The 15,808-nt window shown below is 39.8% G+C and overlaps 1 protein-coding gene and 1 long non-coding RNA gene across 2 annotated transcripts in view; both read right to left on the bottom strand.

Annotated features, from left to right (window-relative positions):
- HDAC8 (histone deacetylase 8) overlaps nucleotides 1-15,808 on the bottom strand; it is a 241,245-nt gene that overhangs the window by 204,257 nt on the left and 21,180 nt on the right. The window lies entirely within an intron of this gene.
- Nucleotides 9,210-14,579, bottom strand: LOC118498374. The gene is made up of 2 exons (XR_004900875.1): nucleotides 14,215-14,579; nucleotides 9,210-14,168 (listed from the first exon to the last, which is right to left on the bottom strand). It is a non-coding gene; the product is annotated as an uncharacterized LOC118498374 (long non-coding RNA).

The following is a 15,808-nucleotide window of genomic DNA, read 5'->3' as shown; positions in this document are numbered from 1 at the left end:
AAATCAGCTGACAGTCTGATGGGAACTCCTTTGTAGGTTACTGTCTCCTTATCTCTTGCTGTTTCTAGAATTCTCGCCTTCATTTTTACCTTGGGTAATGTAATTATGATGTGCCTTGGTGTGTTCCTCCTTGGGTCCAACTTCTTTGGTTCTCTCTGAGTTTCCTGAACTTCCTGGAAGTCCATTTCCTTTGCCAGAATGGAGAAGTTCTCCTTTATGATTTGTTCAAATAACTTTTCCACTTGTTGCTCTTCCCCTTCTCCTTCTGGTACCCCTATAATTTGGATGTTGGAACGTTTAAAAATGTCCTGGAGGTTCCTAAGCCTCTCATTTTTTTGAATTCTTATTTCTTCATTCTTTTCTGATTGTATGTTTTTTTTTCTTCCTTCCGGTTCACTCCGCTGATGTGAGACCCAGCCTTCATTCCGTCACTATTGGTTCCCTGTGCATTTTTCTTCATTTCACTTACTGTAGCCTTCATTTGTTCATCTGATTTGCGACCAAAATCAACCAATTCTGTGAGCTTCCTGATCACCAGTGCTTTGAACTGTGCGTCTGATAGGTTGGCTATCTGTCGGTCGCTTAAAAGTACTGCTTCTGGGGCTTGCAATTCTGTTTGAGCCATCTTTTTTTCCCCCCTTTGGTCTGGTCGCGCCTGTTACGTATGAGGGGTGGAGCCATAGGTGTTCACCCGGGAAGGACACCCCAGTCGCTGGGTTGTGACGTTTATGTGGGGGCGGGGTCTGAGAGGGAACAATGGTGCTTGCTCCACTCTCCACCGGACCTCAGTCCCTTCCGCTGATTCACCCAAGCAAACTGGTCCCCTCTGGTGCCAATTCCCATGTGGGTGGGCTTGTGCACCCCATGGGACTTTCCAACTATGCCTCCTGTGAGGCTGGGAGTCTCCCTGCACCTCAACCCCCATAGGTGTTTTCAATGAGTTTCCCGAGGCTCTATTTCCCAGCTGGGATCCTTGGTTGTGCCCAGTACCCTACTTCACAATTGCCGCCTCACTGGGTCTGCTGGTTGCCACCCCTCGGCCAGGGTCTGCCAGCTGCCGCTTACTCACCCAAGGTCCACCCGCTGCAGTCTAGTGCACCCTGGATGCCTTACGTGCCCAGTCCCAACCCTCTCTGCTCTCTGCACCTCGACCCATGCTGGTTGCCTGACTCCGCCCCTTCTACCGGTCTGGATGAAAGTGTCTATTTTAACTTCTTGGTTGTCCGACTTCCATTCAGTTCAATTTTCTGTCAGTTCTGGGTGTTATTCTGTTTCTAAATTGTTGTTGTCCCTATCTTGGTTGTGTGAGGAGGCACAGTGTGTCTACCTATGCCTCCATCTTGGCCCGGAGTCCTGAGAATCTTTTTTAACACAGTCCTTTATGGAGGCCTGGCCTGAAATTAGCAATGGGAGGTGCAGAGAAGCGGTTGGAGTCAAGAAGTATCTTTCAGGGAGAATTTGTAGGATGTGGAGAATGCCATCCTGTGCCAGACAACTCCTTTTTGCATGTCTGACAATCAGCTGAAATGTCATTGCCATAGTCTTTCCCCATGTGGATTATCTCTTTCTATATGGTGCCCCCACTAGTTAAGAACTCTATTATAGAAATAATACATACACCATATGTATCTTTACACAGGTTTGGTGTGTCTACCCCACTAAACTGAGAGGTTATAAATAGCTGGGTATATATCTTAATTGTGTTTGCATTCCTGGTATCTAGCAGTATCCAGGACACAGCAGAGATTGTCAGTATATTAAGTTGAAAGGAGGATAAAATGATTGCATGTATCACCATGTACCCAGACCAAGCTTGGTACATAGTTCTTGACTCCAGCGCCTATTTTCACCTCCCACTGCCAATCTCAGGCCAGAGCTTCATCATTTACACTCTGGATGATTGTAATAACCTCCCTGTCTTTAGTCTTGGCCTGTCACATTGATCCCCTAAGTTATTTTTCTAATTCAACAAGTATGCATTGAATGTCTAGTAGATGCTCTCTGTTCTAGGCACTGAAACAAAAATCCTTGTCCTCATGTAGCTTGTATTTCAGGAGAGACACATAACCATCAGAATGATCCAATTGTATGGTGCTCTGACCATGTCATTCTTCTTAAAACCTTTCCTGGCTTCCCACTGTTTACAGCCCAAACTACTACATGTGGCATATAAGGCTCTCCATGACCCAGCCCTTACGTGGTCATTTGATTGCTTGTGTTTTCTACTCTCTCAATACTGAGATGCACACATGGCCTCCATGACTTTGCTTTCTTCTCTTTTTCACATGGTTAACTGCTACTTCTTCTTGAGAATGAGCTGAGATAGCACTTGATCTAGGAGGCCTTCTCTCTTCTCCCTCAGATTAGGTGCTTCTCATCAATGCTCCCATAAAAACACCTTGTACAGACTTCTATCACTGCATTCCACATTGCCTTATTGTTACTGGTTTACCCAACAAGGTGGGGCTCCTGGAGGGCAGACACTATCTTATTCATCTCTGGAATCCCAGGAACCTCATGACCTTCCTCCAGTGGATAGCACATCTGGGCACTCAACACATATTTGTTGACTTAAGGACTGCTACTTTCACATGCCATTGTTGTTCATGCCCAGCCCCCTCTGCTCCACTCCAGACTCATAACCAACTGCTCAATGGACATCTTTCCACCTCTCATTTACCTCCAAGACACCATGACCGACAGTGAACTCATCATCACCCTTGAAACCTACTCTTCCTCCTGTATTCCTGCCATAATTTGTAAAACTGGCAATCTTAGTGTCATTTTTAATTATTCTGTCTTCATTTCCCTTATAATTCCACGTCTTAAGTCCTCCCTCTGCCCTCTCCTTCCTGTTTCCTCTGCCACTGTCCTCATTATCACCCCCCCACAGCTGACTGCACCAGCTTTTTCACTAGTCTTCCTGCCTCTAGTCTCACCCCCTGGATTTAATCCTCTACCCTGCAGCCAGAGTTATTTTTGTCAAAGAAAAATCTGATTGTGTCACTTTCCTGCTTAATGATCTTTTCTGGCTCCTCACTGCCTTTAGGATAACATCCACTTTACTACCATACACAAGGTCCTTAAGGATCTGGCTTCATCTAAGTTTCCAGACCCATGCACCACTGGCTGATACAAACTTTTCCTCAGCCATACTGAACTCTTGACAACTCTCATCACAAATCTTATTCTTTCAAGCATTTCTACCATTGTCTGTTCAGTTCCCTTTTCCTTATCCTTCTCTCCTGCATCTGCCTGGCTTGTACTATTTTGTCCCTGAAGACTCAGCTTAAGCATCACAATAGCCTCAACACTTTTTAAGAAAGCCTGCTCTGAACATAGTACCTCCCAGCACTACTGCTGAGCTTAATCTATGTATGTGTCTCCCTAGTGCCTTGTGCCCATTCCAATCAGTAATCATATCATGCCACAATACTAGGTTCCTTGCCAGTGCCTCTCAGTGCACCATAAGCTTCTTGAAGTGAGGAATGGTATGAGCCTGGTTTATTTCTGTATCTGCAGTGCCTAGCTAGAACCATTGCTTGGAACACACCGAGAACTTAACAACCAAAACAAATGTTTAATGCCTTCCTGACTTTGCAAGTGCTGATCCCTTTTCTTGGCTTACTACACATGATAAATTCCCAGGTCCCTGAGGTATCTCTAGCATCTAGCAGAGTACATGACATGCAGAAGGTACTCTAGGAATCCTGAATGAATGAATGAAACCAAGCTTAAACACTACCTTCCTGACTTCTTCCCAGCACTAGGGGTTGGTCTGCAGCCCCAGCTCCCATAGCATATTGTATCTCCTCCTAGAATATTTGCCACACTGTGCTATTCACATGGTTGCTTCCCTGCTAGACTGGGAGCTAGCTCCTTGAAGACAGGATTTTATCTCACTCATCTGTGTCTCTGCAGTCCCTAGCACAGTGGCAGGCATGCAAGAGATGTTCAGAAAGTATTTGTTGAGTGAATAAATAGGTGAACAAGAATATTAGACTTAGTCAGGTCTGTAGAAGTATCTGAATGGCTGTTCTGGACTGAGAAAGTAGACTGTTCTGTGTATACAGTGGCTCTGTTTTAATTCAATGGAAGTTTTGTTAACTTTGAAAATGGTTTGAGGATTTAACGGCTCCTGGTAGACAATGTGAGCTCCCTATGCTAAGAGGTGTACATTCAGAAGATGGGGAGTGCTAGGCAGTGATATGAGAGGGTATTTCCACAGCAGTTGGGGGGATGAAAGTGGGGTGATATGATGGTGGTGTTAGATGACCCCTGGGATTCCTTCTGGATGGGGCATCCATTGGCTTTTACCCCTTAGAGATGGCGGTGGATTGGGACACAGCTTCACCAACCAGATTTTTCTTAACCAACCTGAGCATACATAGCTGCTCGTTATTTCTCCTCAGGGGTGGGACCACCTTACTCCTGTTTTTATCTTTAAAAACTAGCAAGGTATCTGACACAGTAGCAGCTCAACAACTGTTTGCTGGATTATATCTGACTATCCAGATATTGAAGACCCTTCACCTCACTGACTCAGTATTTTTGAATGAAGTTAATTAAAATTCCACTCTGTTGCAGGGTGTGGTTCATGTGATTTGTTGTTTTCCAGCTACCTATTATATACTACAAGCAAGGCTACATGCTAAGCATTGCGAGGGAGAAAGCAACATGGACTCTCTCTTGCAGGAGTTTACAGTGTAGTGGGCAAGAGAAGCTCTGAAGACAATAAGTATAGTAGATGTATAAAGTGCCCAGAATAGGTCCTACTATGTAGTAGGTGTTCATGGAAGGCTGAACAGTGGCTTCCCAAAGAGGTCCGTGTCTTAATCCTCAGAACCTGAGAATGTTACATCAGGTGGCAAAATAGATTTTGCAGATGTGATTAAGTTAAGGATGTTGAGATAGGGAGATTATCCTGGATTATCCGGGTATGCCCTTAATGTAATCACAAATTTCCTCACTAGAGGGAGGTGGCGAGAGATTTGACACAGAAGAGAAGGCCCTGCAAGGAAAGCAGAGTCAGCAAGCACAAGACATGCTGCTGCCTTTGAAAATGGAGGAAGAGGCCATGAGCAAGGAGTACAGTTCTACACACTAGAAAAGGCAAGGACACTGACTCTCCCTTAGAACCTCCGGAGGGAATGCGGCTGTGCTGACGCCCTCAGTTTAGCCCTGTAGACTCATTTGGGCATCCAGAACTGTAAAAGAAGAAATTCCTGTTGCTTGAAGCCAGTAAATTTGTGATAACATTATAGCTGTGATAGGAAACTAAGGCAGCACTCAATAAATATTTGTGAATAAGTTGATTTTGCATCAAGTTCCATACAGGAAGTTAAAAGCACAGGGATACCCTACTGATTGGAAGAGAGCCCAGAAACTTTAAAAATGATTCAAGGAACCACAGCTAACTTCTCCCTTGACTTGGTTGGCTTGGGGAGTATTTATGCCATTCACTGCTTGCCCATCATGGTACTGGTACCTGTTGTCACTTCGGTAATCAATCACCTTGGGCTGCACTTCTAGGGCTCAGTTGCCTGAAATCCTCTGTCATGTAGCCCTAACACCTGAAAGCAGGAACAAGATATGGTTCCCTTTTCACTGAATTCTGATGAGCAACTTAATCTGCTTTAAATTGTGGAACACCCATATGCCTTTTTATGTTGTTTTCTAGTTACATCATACATCTGAATCTTATCTCTTCAATTACATATGATCCTTCATGGCAGGGACCGTATGGTGTGTGTGTGTATTTGTATCTTCCATGATACTAGCCATTCGAAAAGGACTTAGGATGTACTTACTCATTACTGATAATCAAGAAGCTGTGTAGGGGAGGAGTGTTATCTTATGCTCCCTTTTCTAGACCACAACCAGCAAGCTGACTCAATTTATCTGTCTGTCTACCCATCTATCCATCCATTCATCCATCAAATATTGATTGTTATCTTACCATAGGCCAGGCATATACGTGGTACACTCAGTGGATACAGAAGCAAACACTTGGTTTCCTTTATTGAAGGCTTGGCTGACAACTAACACATTATAACATAACACGATATGCTACCAGCAAAAACAAATAGTATTAAAACAGAGGCAAGGGCAATTAATTGTGTCTATAGGAGTCAGGAAGAACTCCAGGAAGGTGACAATTAAACTGTGCCTTGAAGAAGAAGTAGTTTTCCAGGAAGAGAAGAGGTGTGGGGGGCATGCTAGACAGAGGGAGAGCATGGGAAGGCACAGAATACTTGTGAACAAACTGGGTAGAGCTGGGAATGGCAGGTGATGAGGTTAGAAAGGCAGGCGAAGGCCAGACTTTTAAAGCTATCTTGGGGAGTGACTTGCATTTTATATGTGCATGGTGAACAATGGATCCGATTTCTACTTCATGTGGAAAGCACTTCCTAATAGAAAGCTTGTACTGCAAAGAAGATGTTTTAGTGGTGGAATTACTATATAAAATCTATCTTATTTAAAGAAGCGAAACACTGCTAAGAGTCAGTTTTCTGAAAAGTATAAGTTTGGAGGGACCCCTGAGTTAATTCATCCTTTTCTTCTACTGAACAGAAAAACAGAATGTTGATTTTTCAGAAAAAAAAATTCTTTTCTGGTCACTAAAAGGGATGACAAGTCTACTATAAGACCCACAAGTTCTGCTTCTTCTTCTGAAAAACAACAGCTTTTCAGTGAGCTATAAATCCCATTGCATACAATTCACTCATTTAAACGGTACAATTCAGTGGTTTTTAGTTTGTTCACAGAGTTGTGTGTCCATTACCACAATCAATTTTAGAACATTTTTGTCACCCTAAAAAGAAACCCTGTACTCATGAGCAGTCACTCGCCCTAATTTTTCCTGAAAGCTGGGCCCTGGCAACCACTAATCTATGTTCTGTCTCTATAGATGTACCTACTCTGAATATTTCATACAAGTGGAATATGCAGTATGTGCTCTTTTGTGACTGACTTCTTTAACTTGCCATGTTTTCGAGGTTCAGCCATGTTATAGTATGTGTCCATACTTTCTCCCTTTTTATTGTGAAACAATATCCCATTGTATGGATAGGACCACATTTTGCATTCATCAGTTAATAGGCATTCATTTCTTTCCTATACTCTTAGACTCTTACCACCAATGTAGAAGAGTCTCAATTTTTCCATATCCTTGTGAGCACTTGCTGCTCTCCATCTTTTTTATGATATCTATCCTAGTGTTTGTGATGTGGTATCTTGCTGTAGATTTTGTTTGCATGTCTTTAAAGACTAATAGTGTTGAACACTTATTAATGTCTTTATTGGCCATTTGTGTATATTTCAAGAAAGGTTTATCCAAATTTTTTGCATATTTTTCAATTGGGTTATTGTTTTTTTTGTTGTTAAGTTGCAGGAGTTTTATATATATTGTAGATACAAGATCCTTATTAGAGATGTGATTTGCAAATATTTTCTCACATTCCATGAGTTAGCATTTTATATAACTGAAGATATTGTTTGCAGTACAAATATTTTTAATTGTGATGAAGTCCAATTCATTTTTTATTTTGTCACTTGTGCTTTTGTTGTATCTAAGAAATTACTGCCTAACCCAAGGCCACAACTATTTACTTCTATTTCCTTCAAAGATTTTAAAGCTCTTTGATGTATTTTATTTTTTATATAGTACCAGGTAAAGATCCGACTTCATTCTTTTGCATGTGGTTATCCAGTTACCCCAGAACCATCTGTTGAAGACACTGTTCTTTCCCCCATTGTATGGTCTTAGTATCCTTGTTAAAAAAACAATTGACCATGGATGTATGGCTTTATTTCTCAACTCTCAATTTTATTCCATTGATCTATGTCTTTCCTTATGCCAGTAACAGACTGTTTTGATTACTGAATCTTTGTAATAAATTTTGAAAGTGACAAGTATGAGTCCTTCAACTTCATTCTTTTTTAGAATTGTTTTGGTTATTCTGGGTACCTTGGAATTTCATAAGAACTTTAGGATCATCATGTCAATTTTTATAAAAAGCCCAGGTTGAGATGGTTTCATTGGTGAATTCTACCAAACATTTAAGGAATAAATAATACCAGTTATCATCTTCCAGAAAATAGAAGCAGAAACAACAGGTCCAAAGTCATTTTATGAGCCTATTATGATATCTTGTATATAAAAAATCTCAGGATTCTACTAAATAAAACTATTAAAAGTAAAAAATGAGTTCAGTAACATTGCAGGACACAGGACTAAAATACAAAAATCAATTTTATTTCTATACCATAGCAGTGAACAATCCAGAAATGAAATTAAGAAAAGTCTATTTATACAATACATAATTGTATAAATTGTATAAAAAACAATTAATTATTTTTAATCCTCACCCAAGGACATTTTTTCATTGCTTTTAGAGAGAAAGGAAGGGAGAGAGAAAAACATCTATGCGAGAGAGAAGCATCAATAGGTTGCCTTCCTGTACGACTCGGACTGCAGATCATATGCACCTGAACCAGGGATCGAATTTGCAACCTAGGTATGTGCCCCGACCAGGAATCGAACCCACAACCCTTTGGTTACAGGAAGATGCTCCAATTGAGCCACACCAGCCAGGGCTACCTAGGAATAAATTTTTAAATAGAAGTACAAAACTTGTATGCTGAAAGCTATAAACGAGCATTGAGAGAAATTTTAAAAGGTCTAAAGAAATGAAGTTATGATTTTTCAAATGCACGTTTTCAAGGGGCCTGCCCTAGTAGAGCTAGGATTGGTAGTTCCAGACCTTGATATATGCTGATTATTACATGAAAAGATGAAGAAAACAGCTGATACTTTTTCTGATGTGGAAAGATGCCCTTTAGAAATTTATTTACTTCATATATTTTGAATGTGTACCTGCAATTAGCTAGCCGTCTGAAATGAGTTTTTATAATTCTGTCCACCGTTTTCTACAAAGCTGCACTTGTTGGAACTTCTGTACATTTCCATTGTCATTGACAGTTCAGGACAAGGGCAGTTTTTCTAGCTATAACTTCAGCATTTAAGAGGACCCCCATTCAAGCTTGTAGCCTTTATGATCCATAAAGTTCATTCTTACTTTCAAATAAGGTATTTTGCCCCTTATATTCAGTACCAGCTGATCATACCTCCTAACCATTATAGGAATGTGTTATTGGTGCTCCTATTGTTGTTACTTCATCAAATGATGTTATCTGTACCTTTTTGGATGATTTCCATGTTAAAGAGTTGAAATGGTTATAAGAGATCAACAGGAGAGAAAAAGTCAATTTGTCATATGTGAGAGGTCCATCAGAGGTAGAACGCAAGATGGCTTTCCCAGAAATTGAAAATGGCCCAAATTGTCAGTGCTTTTTCCTTTTTATATCTCTTACCCATCCAATCTTAACCCTCTCTTAGTACCATCACATCTCTCGTTCTCTCTAGTCAGTACCCACATTCCTGTTTTTATGCTATGACCCACAAGTAAATCTACACTGCTCATATGGTACTATGAAAAATCAGGAAAATATTTTTTTTGAAATCTTTTCTTTTACTACATATTGTAAAATATGTATGTATTTAACAAATAGCAATGCTATTTATGTTATAAAGTAAATAGACCATGCATTGTAAAATATTTACATATCTAACTAATAGTAATACTAAGGTAAACCTTAGAGCAGACATATTCCTAACAATTTCTGTGATAATTGACTCTTTGCAAATTACGTCTTCAGTTCTACAGAGAAATTAATTTAAGGAACTCAGTGGGCGAATCCTGTTACAGTGAAGACTCCTTCTATCAAATGAATTCTCCATCCAAACCCTGTACCTATCCTTTTGGCAATGTGCATTTTTTTATTTCCTGGGCTTGCTTAAATTGGAGCACACCTGTACTTGATCTTTAAGAAAGTGCTGAAAGCACAATTAGAACTCATTAGCTTTCTTTTCCTCTCTGCTGGGTATAATGATCTAGGGAAGGAAAAATGAGCTAACAAGGCCTAGTTTGTGTCATTATAGCTTGTGACTGGTTAAGATATTATGTAATTGGATGTTTCCCTGCCTAATGTCCGAATCTCATCGTGTTTACTACAAAACATGGGCTCCATTTCCTAACACTCTGCTTACTACTCCTGCAGCCACTTCACGTTGCTGTCTCTTGTGCGAACTGAGTCAATGACTTTTGCAGATCAAGACTTTCTGTGTTATTTATAACGCTATTGTTTCCTCTGTCAAAGAGGGTGACTGGAAAACCAGAAATCCTTCTGCAATTTGATTTCATAGTTATGTTCAGCAAGTCCTTTTAGAGACTTACATGTTCCCATGATAGAACATGGGGTAGGAACCAGGACACCTAGGTCTCTCTGCTTCAGTTTTTCAACTTAGCAACAAGTTCCTACCTTATCTACCTCCTTCACAGGAGTTTAAATACAGGCATTTAAAAAAATTCAAAGTACTAACCATCCTAATTCTCCAACTCATATTTTTCTCTCATTAAGACCCAATTCTAATTTAATATAGCTAAATAAATCAGCTTCGTGCACACCTGCTCTCTCCCCATAAAACATGCACACAAAATACATGCACCTGATTGTGGGAAACCAGAAATTAGTCCCACATAATGGATTTTCTTTTAACCACCCACTCTACATTTATAGTCCACTTTAAGGGCTCCGTGCCTAGAGTTGGCAGCTCTAAGAACAGTGAGATCAGTTTGTCTACAGTTGTTCCCAACCTTTTTTGGCTCTGGTACACCTACACTTGCTTCCAAAAATATACCCCACAGTCTGGTGCTCAATGGAATGAAAATCTTTCCTGAGCTAATAGAATATAAAACAGAGAAGGCCATGGACATAGTTTTGCAGTTTAGGGTGCTCATAACAACACAATGGGGCAAACTTGTGAAAATGATGTACTTGACCCTGCACCAAGAGAAAGGGGCTTTGGGCTGGGGTTTTTTTTCCCCCAAAAGGTAGTAAAGATTTACACTTGCCAATCTGCATCCCCCAACTTGGCCTCCCTTGTTACAGAGGATATACTTTGGAAGAGATGGCTGGCCAAGGTAAATGCTGTAGTCAATAACATTAGAATCAGCAAAAACTAACTGGTTTGTACAAGGACAGAAATCATGGTGTAGGCCTTATTAGTACTGTATTCTAAACTAACTGCCTCAGCTAACTAGGCACTGATGCTGCCTGTGAGAAAACAGACCTTTATCAGAAACAAAAATGTACCTGAGTACTAACACAGATAAATCATTCATTCTCCATGACGTACATTCGACATTGTGTCTTTCCAAAGTTGCCATCTGGTAAGGTAGGAAGAGGACACTTTATTTACCTGAACGGGTTTAAAAGTCCATAATATGTACCATTATTCTCAATAATTAATTTTCTTTCATGTGAATGGCTTGAATTCCAACTATTTACACCACACTTCCTGTGATTTACATATATTTCTGAGAAAATTTTAGTAAAAATTGGTAATATTCATATGAAATAAGCCTTGGAGGGAAAACAGAAGTCTCTCAAGTCATTCGGGGTAACTTCTTTGTGGATGTACATCTCTCTGATCAGAAATTCACAGCTAGGGATTCCTGGTCAAGACATTAATAAGAGCTTAACAACCTTCAAGACACCACTGAAGGGAAGCTTTAAGAATCACTTAGAGAGGCTTTGTTAGTTGTCTGGAATAAAGTCCATAATTACCACCTAACTCAATCCACCTTGTATAATTTATTATTACTGCTACATTAAAGTACATGGGACAAGATTAATGATTTTAATTCCTCTCAGTTTATACCTTATCTTAATTTGCCCCCAGTCTCCAGAAGAGTTTAAAGAGCCATTTTTATTAAATCCCAAAGGTAATACATAAAAGGCATGGAAACTAAAGATTTTCAGAAGAAACATCCACTAAATTCTAACAAAGACCTGTCAGAAAGTGAATGTAGCCTAGCAGCATTTCAAATAAATTTAGTGGTAGCAACTGTATATCAATGTATGCATAGTTATATTAAGTGTTTTAAAATATGTTGGAAAAAAGAGAGCTGAGTTTTATCTTGATGATAACGCAGTTTATAGTAAAGACAGGTTGGGGTAGAAAATTAAATGGGCTCTATCCAACTCTCATTCATTCCTCTTCCCCTTCACAGAGCTCTTGGTTCTTATATTTAAATGGTAAAACTGAAAATGAAGACTCTCAGTAAAGTTCAGATGTTAGAAAAAAATATAAAGTAAAACCAATTAATTCTAGATATGTACTTTGAATTTGTACCTTCAATTTCCATTTAAGTTTCCTAAACTGATACCCACATGGGTCTGGTGACTATGAACAATAAACAGACACTGCTCTCCTCTAGCAAGAACTAGCTTCAGAAACCATTCAGATTTATTATCAGAACAGGTGCCAGGAGGAGCAATAAAGATGGGTTGTGTTCCTCAGGCTATTTGAAATGACTCCATTCAGTAGACAAAAAAACCCAAAAAACCAAAAAAAACCACCACACATTAAAATACAGATAATAGGCTGAAAAATACCTAATACTGAGTATCATGACCAGTACATCTTAAAACTGTTCAGGTCATCAAAAACAAGGGAAGTCAGAAAACGTCACAGCCAAGAGCCTACGGAGACATGATGACTAACTGTAATGTGGTGTCCTGGATGGGATTCTGGAACAGGAAAAGGACATTAGGAAAGAACTAAGGACATCTGAATAAACTATGAAATGTAGTTAATAATAATATATTGGTTCATTAATTGCAACAAATGCATCATATTCATGTAAGATGTTAACAATATGGAAAACTGGGTATGGGTTACGTGGGAACTCTGAAAGATCTACTCAATTTTCCTGTAAGTTTAAAACTATTCTAAAAGTATTAATAGTTTGCTAAACATGAGTTATATTTCTCAGGCTATTTGAAATGATTCCATTAATGAAAAATGCCTAGTAGTGAAGGCCCAGCTCATGGGGACCAAGGGCACTCAGAAACCTCAAACATCAAATGCCAACAGCACAAGGACTCCACACCCCTATAGAAATCCAGCTGGGAAAGCTATAAATCCAGGCACTCAAAATCCCTTCAAGAATTCCATTGGGAACAATTGATGATTAAGACAATAAACAAAGCCCGTTTACCTTTCTTCATCCTAAACAACCTTACAGCTCTAAAACACATTGTGGACAGCACATTTCAAAAGCAGCGAAATCTCTATTTGCATAAGCTGAGCTAACAATTCTGGGGGTGAGGGTGGGGAGGCAAGCCAGCCCAGGTGACTCGAATCCTTCATCAGTTACCAGCTCCTCCTGAGAGAGGGAGCCGCTGATGCGGTATCAAAGGCCACCCTGCCTTTCATGACACCCAGCTCAGGCACTACAATGTGTATTATTGTCAAATGACTTACACAAATAAAGCCCACAAACTCCATGTCAGACTCTTGCCATCCTCTTGCCTAAGGATTCTTTTTCACAAAGGATTTTATTTATTTTTAGAGAGGGGAAAGGAGAGAGAAAGAGAGGGAGGGAAACGTCCATGTGTGGATGCCTCTCGCGCTCCCTGGGGAATCTGTACAGGCATGTGCCCTGACTGGGAATTGAACCAGTGACCCCTTTGTTCATAGGACGGCACTCAATCCACTGAGCCACACCAGCCAGGGCTTGCCTAAAGATTCTTTAAGTGCCGAAGATGGTGGGTGCTACATTTATTAGCTCAGTTATGAACTCTGAAAGATAGTTTTTTAATGGAAATATGGACTACAGTTAATTAGTCAAACACAAATTTAAAAGTGAAAAATGTCTTGATTCTAAATATTAATTTTCTCGTTCAATTTATAAATATTGAAGACCTATTATGAGCCAGATACTGGACTGATGAAATAAATTAGCTCAGGAGAACACTCTGAACTGATGAAACAGTTTAGATGAACATCAGATCAATAAATAGAAATGTGGATGACGTTAATAGTCTCATCAAGCAGAGAACATTCTTGATTTAGTCTTGCATGCCCTCTAGTGGTCCTGTGGTTAAAGTGCAAAGCTTATATAACAGCCCAGAGTTTGGTTATTTGATTTTGTGAGCACTCAAATCTCTAACTACTGTGTGGAATGCTCTCATTCATTCATTCACTCACTCATTCATTCATGCCCTCCCCCTTTCTCTCCTGGTTCTGCTAATTTCATCTGTTAAGATATATAGAGTATCTGTTAAGATATCATCATGATTCACACAACAAATATTTGTTGATGGCCTACCATGAGAAGGCACTAACTCATCTTTCAAATTAATAAGTTTTTTCTTTATTTTGAAAAAAATTTGATATTCAATAGGTTAAGTGGTAGTACAATCCATTCCCCCAAAGTGTTGGAAATCAACATTTCTCACTCATCTCTCTCCTGCCCATCATTCACCCAATGAAATTTTATTTATGTGCCAAGTAGAGTTCTAGGCAGTGGTGCTATAGTAATGAACAAAACAGATAAAATCCCCATCCCCTATGAAGTTTATATTCTAGTGTGAGTGGTGGAGGGATGAGGCAAAGTGTAAAATAAATAATAATTGAATTAAATAATTTTTTAAGTGATCGAGACTATGGAGCAATGATTTTCAACCTTTTTCATCTCGTGGCACATATAAACTAATTACTAAAATCCTGTGGCACATGAAAAACATATATTAATTTTTTTGTTGACCTGACAAAACCTAGGTGTAATGTTGGATCATTCACACCAGACAGCTATGGTTGTATTGGCTGTTGTCATTTTTTTTTAATTTGACAATCTAAGGGAAAAGAGATCAGTGCCCTTAGCTAAATAGGCACACTAGTTGAAAAATTGCTGCTATGGAGAATATAACAGAGAAAGGGCAATGGGAGGCTTTTTGGACTGCAAATTTGAAAAATGTGATCACAGAAGGCCTTACTGAGAAAGTGACACTGGAGCAAAGGCTTCAAGGCAGTGAAGGGACATTTTCTGGGGGAAGAGTATCTCAGGCAGTGGGAACAGCAAAGTAAAAGCCTAGAGGTAGGAACATACCAGGGCAAAAGCCTGGTATGTTCAAGGAACAAGGTGAGTCCAGTGGCCAGAGAACAGCAAGGAAGGGAAGGGAACAGTAGTTCTACAGGGAGAAAGAAGAAAACGGTAGGGCTTTGTAGACCACAGTAGGGACTTCAAGTGGCTTTTACTCTGAGTGAAAAAGGGAACCAATTCTGTGTTTTGATTAGAGGAGTGATGGGAGCTGACTTCTGTTTTAATAGCATCACCTTGACTGCTGTGTGGAGAATAGACCAAGAAGGGGCAAGGCCAGAAACAGAAACACAAGTTGGGAGGCAGTTGCAATAATCCAAGAGAGATAATGGCAGCTTGGACTAATGTTGTAGTGCTGGAGGTACTGAGAAATTGTCAGATTATAGAATATCTTGAAGATCGAATTGACTGGTTTTTTTTTTTTTTTTTTTTTTTTTTTACAGATTGCATGTGGAATGTGAAAGAAAGGAGTCAAGGATGATTCCAATATGTTTGATTTAAAAACTGGGAGAATATGGCTGCCATATGTGGTGGAGATCAGGAGTTAGGTTTGGGACATACTATGTTTGGGATGTCAACCAGATACCCACCAACCAGTCTACTCTTTACCACCTTCTACCTGCCTATCCATCTACCCACTCCAATTTCTTTGTCACAAATTCTTTCATATCTCTGTACTTTTTGGTGTGCCATTCCCAGTCTTAGTAGCAATACTGCCACTTGCTTATACAAGAAACAGGGTATTTTTGATATTTCCCTTCTTACCCCCAACAGCCAATTGATCACCAGATTCTGTC

The sequence above is a fragment of the Phyllostomus discolor genome, chromosome X, assembly GCF_004126475.2.
Source record: "Phyllostomus discolor isolate MPI-MPIP mPhyDis1 chromosome X, mPhyDis1.pri.v3, whole genome shotgun sequence".
NCBI lineage: Eukaryota > Metazoa > Chordata > Mammalia > Chiroptera > Phyllostomidae > Phyllostomus > Phyllostomus discolor.
Note: the sequence above shows the minus strand (reverse complement) of the source record. Positions and strands in the feature narration are given on the sequence as shown.